This window comes from Pleurodeles waltl, chromosome 9, assembly GCF_031143425.1.
Source record: "Pleurodeles waltl isolate 20211129_DDA chromosome 9, aPleWal1.hap1.20221129, whole genome shotgun sequence".
In the NCBI taxonomy this organism is placed as follows: Eukaryota; Metazoa; Chordata; class Amphibia; order Caudata; family Salamandridae; genus Pleurodeles; species Pleurodeles waltl.
Window position 1 is genome coordinate 779702469 of NC_090448.1, and position 11573 is coordinate 779714041.

Genomic DNA, 11573 nt, shown 5'->3' on the forward strand with positions numbered 1-11573 from the left:
TCGCCCTAAGTGGGAAGGGTATGCCCAGACGTGGGTCCCACCCCGAAACCGGTCCCAGGATGCTTGTTTCCAGTCCAGGGAAGACCTGGCCTAGCAGTTCGGGCTGGACTGTTCCCATGGGGAACAGGGTAAAGACTGATTTGCATATGGCTGGTTCCACACTGGAATGGCCTGGGCAGCAAAAAAACGATGGATTTAGGCCCAGATCACTGTATTGGGGGTGAATGTTTGACAATGTTCAGCATTCCGTCCATCACTTGTTGTTTTTGCTTTATCTGTAAATTACATGCAGACTGTGTGTGGTTTTTACATTGAACAATACTCATGTAACAAACTGTGCACATTACAGTTTATTAACGTTATAGAAAACTCGCCGTATGTTTCATTCACAACATATTTTTGTATAGTGGGATACTCTCCCTATGCTACATTCACAAGCAGTTATCTGTAATCCATTTTAGAATGCATGGAAGAAAATATATTTATAGTATAGATAATTTGTCGAGAAAGCTTGCACAAAATATACTTAAAGTGCGGGTATTGCTTTTGAAAAAGCATGGATGAAGAGAACTTTACAATAGAATTACATCATTAAGCACTGCATACAAGAAATAAAGCTCATCTAAGACTTGGTGCAAGAAAAAAAGTGTAATTAAATTAAAGTTAATGATACATACCTAAAAACAGACGGCCACAAATCATCTTGATCCCTGAAGAGGCTTTACGGATGCTCAGGCCCTCATTAAGAGGTTGGCGGGCGGCCTCCGTTGCCCGCCAAACTCGTCCCACCACCTGCCGCCAGTGCGGGCAGAACACCGCCGGCCCTATTACAGGTTCACCGCAGTTTCTGCCCGATGGCCCTTCACATTGCAGCCGGCTCGTAATCGAGCTAGCGGCAATGTGGCGGCGCAGTGGGTGCAGCAGCACCAGTCGCACATTCTACTGCCTGTAATTGGGGCAGTGGAATTCATGACAGGGCTGTGCATGGTGGCCCCTTGATGCCCCTTTCCACCAGCCTTCCATGGAAGTTTAACCGCCATGGAAAGGCTGGAGGTATGGGGATTCGTAAACCCCAGGGCACCACTGCTTGCAGCGCTGCCCTGGCGGATTACAACCACTGAGACCGCCAGGCTGCCAGCTGGCGGCAGCCTAGCGGTGTCGGAGGTCCGACTGTGGCGGCTCCACCACCGTCGTAATATGGCGGTCCCTGACAGTTGCCGGTGGGACCGCCACCGCTAGTCTGGCGGTCAGTAGACCGCCAGACTCGTAACGAGGGCTTAAGCCTTTGGGCCTCAGTCTGTAAAGCTCAAGGGAAAAGAAAAACTGAATTTATGTCTCATCCCTTTTGGAAGGGCTTGCGCAGCACCTCTCTCTGTCAGTTTATTCCCCTGGGAGGAAGTAAGGCCCGAGCCTGCGGATAGGAGACTGCGCCCTGGCTGGGCTTCTGCCCTTCACATGACCCTTTAAGCCTTACCTTCCAGCACTAAAAGAGCAGTCAACACTAGCATAAGAAAAGTTAGGTCTGGCGGTACAAGTGATACAGCAAGCGGGACCACTCTCAAATATGGGCTGGCAGGGTCCCACTCAGCCCCCCACCCCAAAGCTATGGCCCTGGTTACCTTAGGGCACAAGTTACAGTTATTAGAAATAACCATAACTGATGAATTTCAGTGTTTTTTTAAAGTTTAAAACCTTTCCTTGGTTCCAAAATTTTCACCTATTACATAACTTTAGCCTTTGCTTTTTCAGTTAATATATTTATATATATCTATATATATATATTCACTGAAAAAAAACAAAGGTTACAGGGACGTTAGTTAGGTTCCAAATTTACTCGTAGAAAACCAAGTAAATTCAGCCGTTGTAGTTAGAGTTCTTTTAAGTAACTATAACTCGCACTTTAAGGTATATATAACTTGCGCCCTTGCCATGCACAATTTTGTTATAAATAATTTTATTGGAAATGTTGCAGTGATAATATCAAAGATGCCATCATCAATGATATATTATGTGGAGTAATTAGCTGTTGATGGCGAAGGTGCAAGTTATAACTACCTTAGGGTGTGAGTTATAGTTAGTTCAAAGAACTCTAACTATAACTGCGGGTTTTCTGTGGTTTTGAACGAGTAAATTTAGAACTTAACTATAACGTTCTCGTAACCTTAGATTTTTTTCAGTGAATTTCTATGTTTTTTTAACGTAAAGCAATTTTAATTACTATACGTTATTCCAACCCCTTTGGCCGTGCGCAGCCCATCCAGCCCGTCCTTTGGCTGTGGGCACCGCACTGGGGCAATGGAGTACCTGGTTTAAATGCCATAATACAGTGGAATTTGAAACAAAAGGAATTAAAAACCATAGGAAATGATTAATTGAAGAGTGCTGTGATTCATGTACAATAGCAGTGCAACGGGAGACACGTTCCATGGCTTGATTTGTGCTTTCAATTCTTTATTGCAGTATTCCCAGACTGAAGAAATGTGTTCCTGTCAGCACGCTGACCTGGATTAAGTTAATGTTTAATTAAGAAACAAGAGCAGCGTGCAAACACATGACATCTTAATTAGAACATTGAATTAAGATATCTACACCATTTAGGCATGCATTTACACATGCTTTCTTGCAGAGCAATACAGAAAAAATCCTGGGTAACTATAGTCTCAAATATCAAACAATCAAAAGCTGTAATGACACATACTTAGACTTAAAATCAGAACACATTGGCTACAATTTACCTCTTTCACTCCTGCCAATCAGTAGTCACACACACATACACCTACAAAAAACCATATGAGGATTACATTAATGTCTCTACAGTGTTTGTGTTCATCTGTACAGAAGCTGATTCGCACCATGGTCTGGGTTTAATCAACCATTCATTATCTCTGCTTCTTCCTGTCACATCCTGGAATGGTCATACAAAAAGTGTGACAAAATCAGGAGACCCGCTTGCCTCTGATTTGGAGACCTAATCCCTCCTCCTCATGGATTGGTGGGGCCCCCTACTCCCATGTTTTGACTAAAAGTTGTGTGTTTGCCCATTAGGGTGATGTACTGTTTGTATTGTTCCCTTCTCCACAGATTGGATGGAATATGTTCTGGATATATTTGACCACTGCAGGCCCACCTCGATTCCTTCTCATGAATTGGGCCTTGACACCTGCCACCTCACCCACCTCTTGGCCACTCTGCTCCTGGCGCCCTGTCTTGGAATGGTTAACTGTTCTCCCCTGGCTTTCATGTGAAGGGCAGAGAGGTTAAGAAGATATTTGTGTGCCGGGCTTCCTGTTTGTTCCTGTTAGGACTTGCTGTACCATTGGAACAGAATCCTTTCTCTCTTTCTACTGCACCTACTATCCCTTCAACCTTCTATACCTTCTATACTAACTATATTTCTCCACAGGCTTCTTCCTATGCTACTAGTGCTCCAAACACTTGGTGTTTCCCTGCTCTCTGTCACCGCTCAGAGACATCATGGGCTTACGGTTTACTGCTCTATTCTCTCCTGGTGGGCTCTATTGAACATACACCTTGGTTGCATGTTAACTATGCCTCGGATAGATTGGGCCTCTGTGACCTAGGGGTAGATTCTATACAGCATATTCCCTTGTTGCTTAGGGACATTTTGGTGAGGGTGGTTGTCTATGGCTTCTGGGTGGACTCTACTGAGCTTAAACCATGGTTGAATATTACATTGCCTCAGTGAGGTGCGTCCTCTATAGCACCTGGGTAATAATTATATAGTAAATAAATACCCTACTGGTTTTTGTGGCCTATTGTAGAGTTGTGCCATTGACACTTTTGAGCAGGCTCCACGAAGCATATTCTCGTGAACTAATTTGCTATTGCTTTATTTCTGTTGTTTCTCAGTCCCTCCTGATTGAACCCTATTTATCAATGGTGGTTCAATGGTTCGATGCTGACTCTCTGGAGCATTTCATGCTTAAGTGCAGTTACTAATTGCTACACTATCTTAAGCACACCTCTCTGGACCTTACATATCTCGCCCACACAGGATATACTACAAGCTACACCCAACCATAGACCCTGAAGTGGCAACCTTGTAATCTTGGAGCAAATTGCACCACCTTGTAATCTTGTCCAGGGCTTCAAGTGCTCTATTAATTCCACAATACAATGTACTTCTGGGAAAAAAACATTTTCTTACATGAGCATTCATTGTTTCAGTACAGGGCAACAGGGTATAAGAAAATAATTCATGTGACTCTCACTGGTGGAAAAATCACAAGTACTGGGATACCAGAGTTCCATACTCTTGGAGTATTTACCCACAAGCCTTTGTTTAGCTCTATTTCCCTCTTGGTTGCTCACTATCTCTTTATGTAATGTCCTACCTCCTTCGCCATGGGCAAGCACACACCCTCCCCACCCCTGTTTGCAATAACTGCGCAGAATTTCCCTACATGTACTCTGGGCCAGTAGCCCAGTAAATCTTGATGCAGAAAGATGTAAGTGTGAGCATGTATGAGGTTAGTCCCTCCTCAGTCCTTTCAGATCCACTTAATGATGTGCGTGAGAAGCTATGAGCCAAAGTCTCATGAGCCTTGGGTAATGAGGTAGATTCCAACCATGTGAGATCTGACCACTGGTGGCTTGACGAGGCCTAGTGCCAGGCCATTCAGTCTTTGGTCGCCAAGGGTCTTGCCCTTCCTCTTTGATAGTGCCCTTTTAATGGGGTGATTTTGCTTGTGCTCCTCACCCATGCTGGGCTTGAAAAGGTGAAACACCCTCAGAGTTGCCCCGAGGTCTGTGCCATGTGAGCCCCCCTCCTTTTTTCTCAGATGACATCCGTTAATTTCTATACCTTGCACCCATGTACCATTGTAAGATCTCACCACTCAGATCATGGCAGTCCTTGTCAGTAACCATGTATTCAGTTTCTGAGCTGTCCACTTATCTCATCCTTCCTCCTTCCCGAGCAGAGAGGCATCATTTGCCTTTTCACTGGGGCTCCCAAACCACGGCCTACCCACGAATCTGCAGAAAGTTGCTCAGCCTCCGTAGACACAATATTGAAAGAAAAACAACCTAAGAGGAGATGTAGATGTAAGCACAGTTTTGGACGTATGTGCCCCATGCTAAATGTAACAGGTATTGCTTTTTCACTCAAAAATGTGTTTACCATTCTGTTAATGATGTCCTAAACGCCTTATTTTGAATATGTGTACTAATTACAACGGGCTGACATTATTCAATATTCGTGTGGTTTTGGCTACTTTTCGAATGTCTCCTGGGCTCACTCTACTGGACCCCTGCAAGATTTAGTAACAACGCTGACACGTAATCCAATGTCAAGTGTAACACCTTCAAGCATTTCAGGCTTATGGGACAACAGTGTATTGTATTGTAAGGTTTGGAGATTCACATTTACCATTGTAATGAATAGGATCAAAAATGCAAGCAAGGAAAGTGGTAATAGTTAAAAAAAAAAACACACACACACAGAGAAATGACAGGTGTCACTGGGAAGCATCGCACTAAACCTCAATGTGCTCAAGTCAAATAAATCTGCGCTAAAAGCTATGAGTAGGGGTTTGTAATAAATTCCCCTAAACTATTACGATTGATTATTTGTAATCAAGCAACTAATGTTGCATAAAACAAAGGAGTCAAAGAGACTCAGTGCCTGATTTAGATATTGGCAGATGGGTTACTCCGTCACAATTATGACTGATAACCCATTCACCAAAATCTAAATCCCGTTGAATATAATGGGATTTAGATTTCGGAAGGCGGGATACCCGTCACCCAACCCGTCTGCCAATATCTTAATCAGGCCCTTAATATTCATTTTCCTACTAAACGGTAAAGACCATTGGTGATGGTGCAAAAGATGCCACCTATTTCTAGACTCAATGTTTACGGAAACAACCACAGACTGCTACTCCAATAATGTACTAATTTCTTAAATTTAAGCCCAGAACTGAAGATCTTGTGACTGGTGACATAGAGCTGTAGTCAACCTATCATCCTAATATTGATTATTCTGTGCAGTTCGAGACATAGAAGCTGGAATTAATAGGAAGAAATGCAAATCTACAAGTACCACAAATCAAGAATAAACCATGAATTGTATAAGATATTCATGTATGAAATGGAACAACTTGAAAGTTCTGCATAATGGGTGTCTCTAATGTATTCAAAGCAGTGGTGTAATAAAATGTGTAATGGATGGGCTCTGGTTGCCAAAATCAATTCTTGCGCTGTAACTTTGATTCTGAGCTGGCCCTTGCAAATCAACCATGTGCAAAGTGTCAACATCTGGGTGTGTGCAATGGCGTGGACACACATTCATGGTGTTCATTGCATCAGCAACTTGTAGGACAAGGGGCAGGTCAACACTCTTGATTCCTCTTCAACTCTCCTGGTTGCAGATAGCCAGTGCTTAATTTGTAAAATAATTAAGTGCTGGTGCTCTGAGTTGTAATGAGAAGCCTGCAGCTGGTGCTATGAGTATTGTGTGCCAAATAACAAGGCTGTGTAGTCTTGATTCCACCTATCGCTTTCAATCACCACCAGACACGCCTTCCTCTTCGTCTCACTCTTTTTCATTCTTCAACCTGCAGTCTCAGTTTATCCGTCCTTCCTTTCCTTCTACTTTGCACCTATTCTATTTTCTCTCTCTTGTGCTGGGTGATTGTCTGATATGGAAAAATAAGCGCCAGTCGCCAAATATAATTGCTGGTGGGCCTTTCCTGCAACCAGCAGCTCAAATTAAGCACTGCAAATAGCACGTTTCATACACAATCATGAATTATGTTTGTTTGATTAGTGTCTTCCCTGGAAGAAGGAGTTCAATGAGAAATGGAGCACCCTGGAAACTCCCTTTTTTTTGTCTGAAGTATTTGATTTCTTTTAAGAGGGAAAACAACATGTGATCAGTTATCACTGCGATACAGAGAGATGGTCAGCAGCAGCAATGATGGTAACAGGCATGTGACATACGAATTAGACAGAATGATAGTTTGTTTATCCTTATACATTGCCACTGCCTCGAGGTATGTTGGTCTCACACGAAAGATAAACGGACTGATGCAAATAAGGATCACACATATGAGAACAAAGAAAAAATACATTGAGGATTTGTAAGACCCACATAATGAACTCTCTTTAGAGAAAACCTCAATCTGATTAGGTGGGCGACCATTATCAAGAATACTGTTTCAGTATGTTTACTATTTGAAGAAATATGTGCTGCTCTGAGGCGTATATCATTATGGCGTATCGTCCTGGTCGTCAATATGAGTCAAGAGTGAAACCAGGAACAGGGGTATGGGAGCAATAAGGGGGGGGGGGGGGGTGAGTGCAGGGGTGGCTATCTAGGCCTGAATGAGTGTTTACATAAATTGTCTTGCAAAAAATTACAAGTTTAATTCCATTTGTTTGTTTGTAATACGAGACTAGCGATTTGGGGATGGCAGAATGATTTCGGTGTTGTGAACTATGTGCCCCTCGGAGGTATGAGACCAATGCCCACCATGTATGATGTGCTATATGGTGGAATGATTTCCATTCAAAAAGAATGACCTTTACTGCAATGGTCAGAAGAATATCTAATAGAGACATATCATTATTCCTAAGATTCAACTTGGACTCTGAGGCCCAGGGACCTAAAGTGACCATAGGGAAGATTAGAGTTAAGGGTGTGTTGAATATGGAGGACAACTACTTTTGTATCAGTAACCAGTATTGGGTAAGAGATTAACGTTCAAAGAACATGTCTTGAAATTAGTCAGATTATTGGTTAAAATGCCAGCATTTGTCATCTATTTGCATATTTAGTTTATGTAACCTGGATGGGGCCGATTGTAGGAGGTTCTTTCTAAATAATTTAGACTGAGTTTTGTTCCATAGAGGAACAATTTTGGTGCATAAAAGAATTTGCCAATTGTCTGCCAGTCCTATTCTGTAATGTGCTCAAAAACCCCTTTGTCGAAAAGGTTTAGTCAATTTGTCATGTATAATCTAATTCTGGGAAGGTTGTGGGTCGGATAAGAATTTGTAGATTTTGGATGAAATGTGTCCAGACTGTTGCCATAGGGTGAATTGGGACGTAAGGGTCGGTTGATTAGAAAGGTTGAGTTTGGAAAGTTTATCTTTGAGCTTTAAGAAACTGTAAAAATATAATTTGTGTAGGTTGTACGTTTTAGCCAGAGTTGCAAAGTGTAGCGAGTCAGTATTGCTACCATAGATGTCCTTAATCTGTCTAATTCCTTTGGAAGCCTGTGAAAGAGCAATGTGTGGAGTAATTTCAGCATTGATTTTGGGAGTTACCACAGTGACGACAATCTGGATTTTTGAAAAGGGACCGGAAGATGTTGGTCTACCAGTTTCCGTACATGAGTTGTATCCGTAAGTAAGCAATGGGAGTGCGCTTGCCTAAATTTCAACATTGTGATAAAGGAAGTTGTAATGAAAAGGGAACATATATCGTATTCAATATGTACCCAAGGTGGGGAGTTTGGCATTTCTGGGGTTAGCCAGACAGAACCCTGAGCCGTCAAAAAGGCAGATTAGCAGAGGTTCTAATTCGGTAGTTCACATCCACTATGCAGATAGCTCATTCTAATGGATTTATATGAGAGTTTAGCTCTTTTATTATTCCACAGAAGCTTGGATATAATTGTATCTATTTCCTGAAAAAAGGAGGGTGAAAGTTTCAGGGGGAGCATGGATGACATAAAATCTACTATTGGTGTAATCATCATTTCGAGAGTTTAAAGTCTACCCCACCACAATATATATTTGGGTGACCATGCAGTCAGGAGATCTCTAACCTTGGCGATTGTCTGATATTCATTATAAAATAGTGTGTCCAGTAAATTTTTACAGTACCAAATTCCTAAGTATTTAAGTTGTGTAGATTGCCACTTAAGTCCTGAGTCACCTAGCTGTGAAGAGAGGAATAGTGGATTTAGAGGTAATGCCTTGGCTTTTTCTTTATTTAAAGCAAATCCGGATCCCACCAAGAACTGCTGAATTGTTGATAATGCATGGAATAGCACAGTCAATGTCCTCCAAGAAGATAACTATATCATCTGCGTATGCTGTGTACACATTAGTGCCAAATGTTATACCTTTTATATTAGATGTTGCGTTAAGTAGTTTCAGTAGGGGGTCAGTGGTAAGTAAAAAGAGTAGGGGCGATAGAGGGCTTCTCTTTCTTGTACCTAGTTGGAAGTTAAAAAAGGTGGAGGTTGTGGCATTGATCCTGATGTTGGCTTTGGGATTTGCATATAGAGCTAACAGCATGTTAATAAATGAATCACTGTGTTCCTGGGACTCAAGTACAGCGTGGAGGAAGGATCTGGATACTTTGTCAAAAGCCTTCTCAGTGGCGAGTGCTATCGCTGCTATTGGTAGTGAGGAAAGGCGAGCCTTGTCAATTATGTGGTAGAATGCGCAAGTGTTGTCTCTGCCAAGGCGCCATTTGATGAAACCTGTTTGTGAGTTGTGAATCAGGTTATGGATTTATTTTTCTATTCTGTTACCTATTACCTGTTAACTTCCATATTTAGAAGAGAGATGGGGTGAAAGTTCTTAGGGTCTGAAGGATCTTTACCTTCTTTGGGAATGACCACAATCGTGGCCTTAGCAGCCATTCCCCATACCTTACCATGTATTACAAAATCATCCAAGGTATTTTTAAGGTGTCTGCTGAGCGAAGCAGTGAAAGTATTATGGAAAGCAATGGGGAAGACGTCAGGTCTTGGTCTTTTCCTTATCCAATAGATTTTATAGCCTTAGCAATCTCCTACATTTCCATTGGTTTCTTTAAGTAAGCTCTGTCATCATCAGAAAATGAGAAGATAGAAAGAGATCTGAGAAAATCAAGACACTTGTCTTTACTGCATGACGATTGCGGGGTGTACAGCCTTCTATAGAATTCTTTCAATACCTCAAGAATGTCTTTGGTTTCGTATTTTTGGTTACTGTCTCGGACCTTGATGTGACTAATTTAGTTATTGAGGTTGTTAAATTTGAGGGTAGATGCAAGCAATTTGCCAGCCCTGTTGCAAAACAGGAATTGTCTTGATTTTTGGGCATGTATGCCAAGGTAGGCTGTTTTGCTAACTATGGAATTAAATTTGTATTTTAATTGTTTGATATCATTAAGTAGGGATGTATCGTTATGGTGTCTAAACGCTTCCTCTTTGCTCTTGATTTCAGCATCTAGGGATAGCAGATTATTCTTGATTTTGCTGTTTTTCCTGGACATCCGTTTTATGATTTGTCCTCTTATTGCACATTCAAATGAATCACCTAGAATTACCTGGGGATTGAAGTGAATTTTCATTTTCTTTAAAAAAGATATCAATTTTGTTCTGTAGGTCTTCAATCTCTGGTGCAAGTTCTAGAATTTCTGTATTTAGACGCCAAGCTCGACATCCTTGTTTGTTGGGGAGAATAATTATGGACATTGAGATTGCAGCGTGGTCAGACACGAGGATTGGGTGGATTTTAGCTTTGAAATTAGCATTTAGAAGAGAGGCATCTACAAGGAGATAATCAATATGACAGAAACTAGAATGTGGTGGGGAGAAAAAAGTGAAGTTGTCACCCTTAGGATTGTGTAGCCTCCAAACATTTAGGAGGCAGTGAGATGAGCACAAGTTGAGCATCTGTTTATGAGCCCTAGTGGTTCCGTATTTGAACGCCGAGTGTCGGTCTAGGATAGGGCCCATAGGAATGTTAAAATCTCCTCCTACAGTAGTTTTGGAGTCTTTTGGAATGTCTGCTAATGTTAGCAAATTTTTTGCTAAGAGTGCACCAAATATTCGGGCATAAATGTTAAGGACATATAGGTCATGTTCTCCGATTTTAGTCTTGTAAGCAGCCATCTGCCACTGGTGTTGTGCTCAGATGCAATTATATTTAAGCCAGACGTCTTGGAAAAAAGGGTAATAACCTCATTTTTTTAACTGTATGCTTCAGAGCAGGTTATGTCGGACACCCAGCCTTTCCCCAACAACCAGGCTTCTTTCAAGCCTATCCTGGTCTCTTGTAGGAGTACAAAGTCATCCCCATGTTCCTTACAGTCGTTTAGTATTTTTGATCTCTGAATTGGGTGGTTCAGCCCTTGGTATTTAAGGAGACAACATTTATTGAGGTCATTGGACAACTAGATGGGTACTTGATGGAAATCTAGATGTCAGGGGAGCTGAACAGGAGAGTACGAACAGGGGGTAACAAGAGTGTAAGAGGTGTCTTATGTAATTCATGGCATTAAAATGTTTTAACTCGTGCAAACAACGAACAAATAACATGCTGTGTCCAGGTCAAGTAAAAACAGTCCAGTTACCCGTATTTAGACATCTTTCTGGAACCCAGCAGGTTCTTCTGCTCAATAATAATATCCTGAAAGCGGGTGTGTACCACATACAAACAGCTATGATTCCACATAAAGAGTTATCAACAGCGAGTCAAACTTCCTTAAGAGAATAGAACCTGGTGATGGTACCAATAAGTAATCAGTTGTAGGAGGAGTATGGTGGTCGATAGATGCACTAACCTTGTGTAAAGCAGAGAACATATCTCCTACCGTTGCTTAC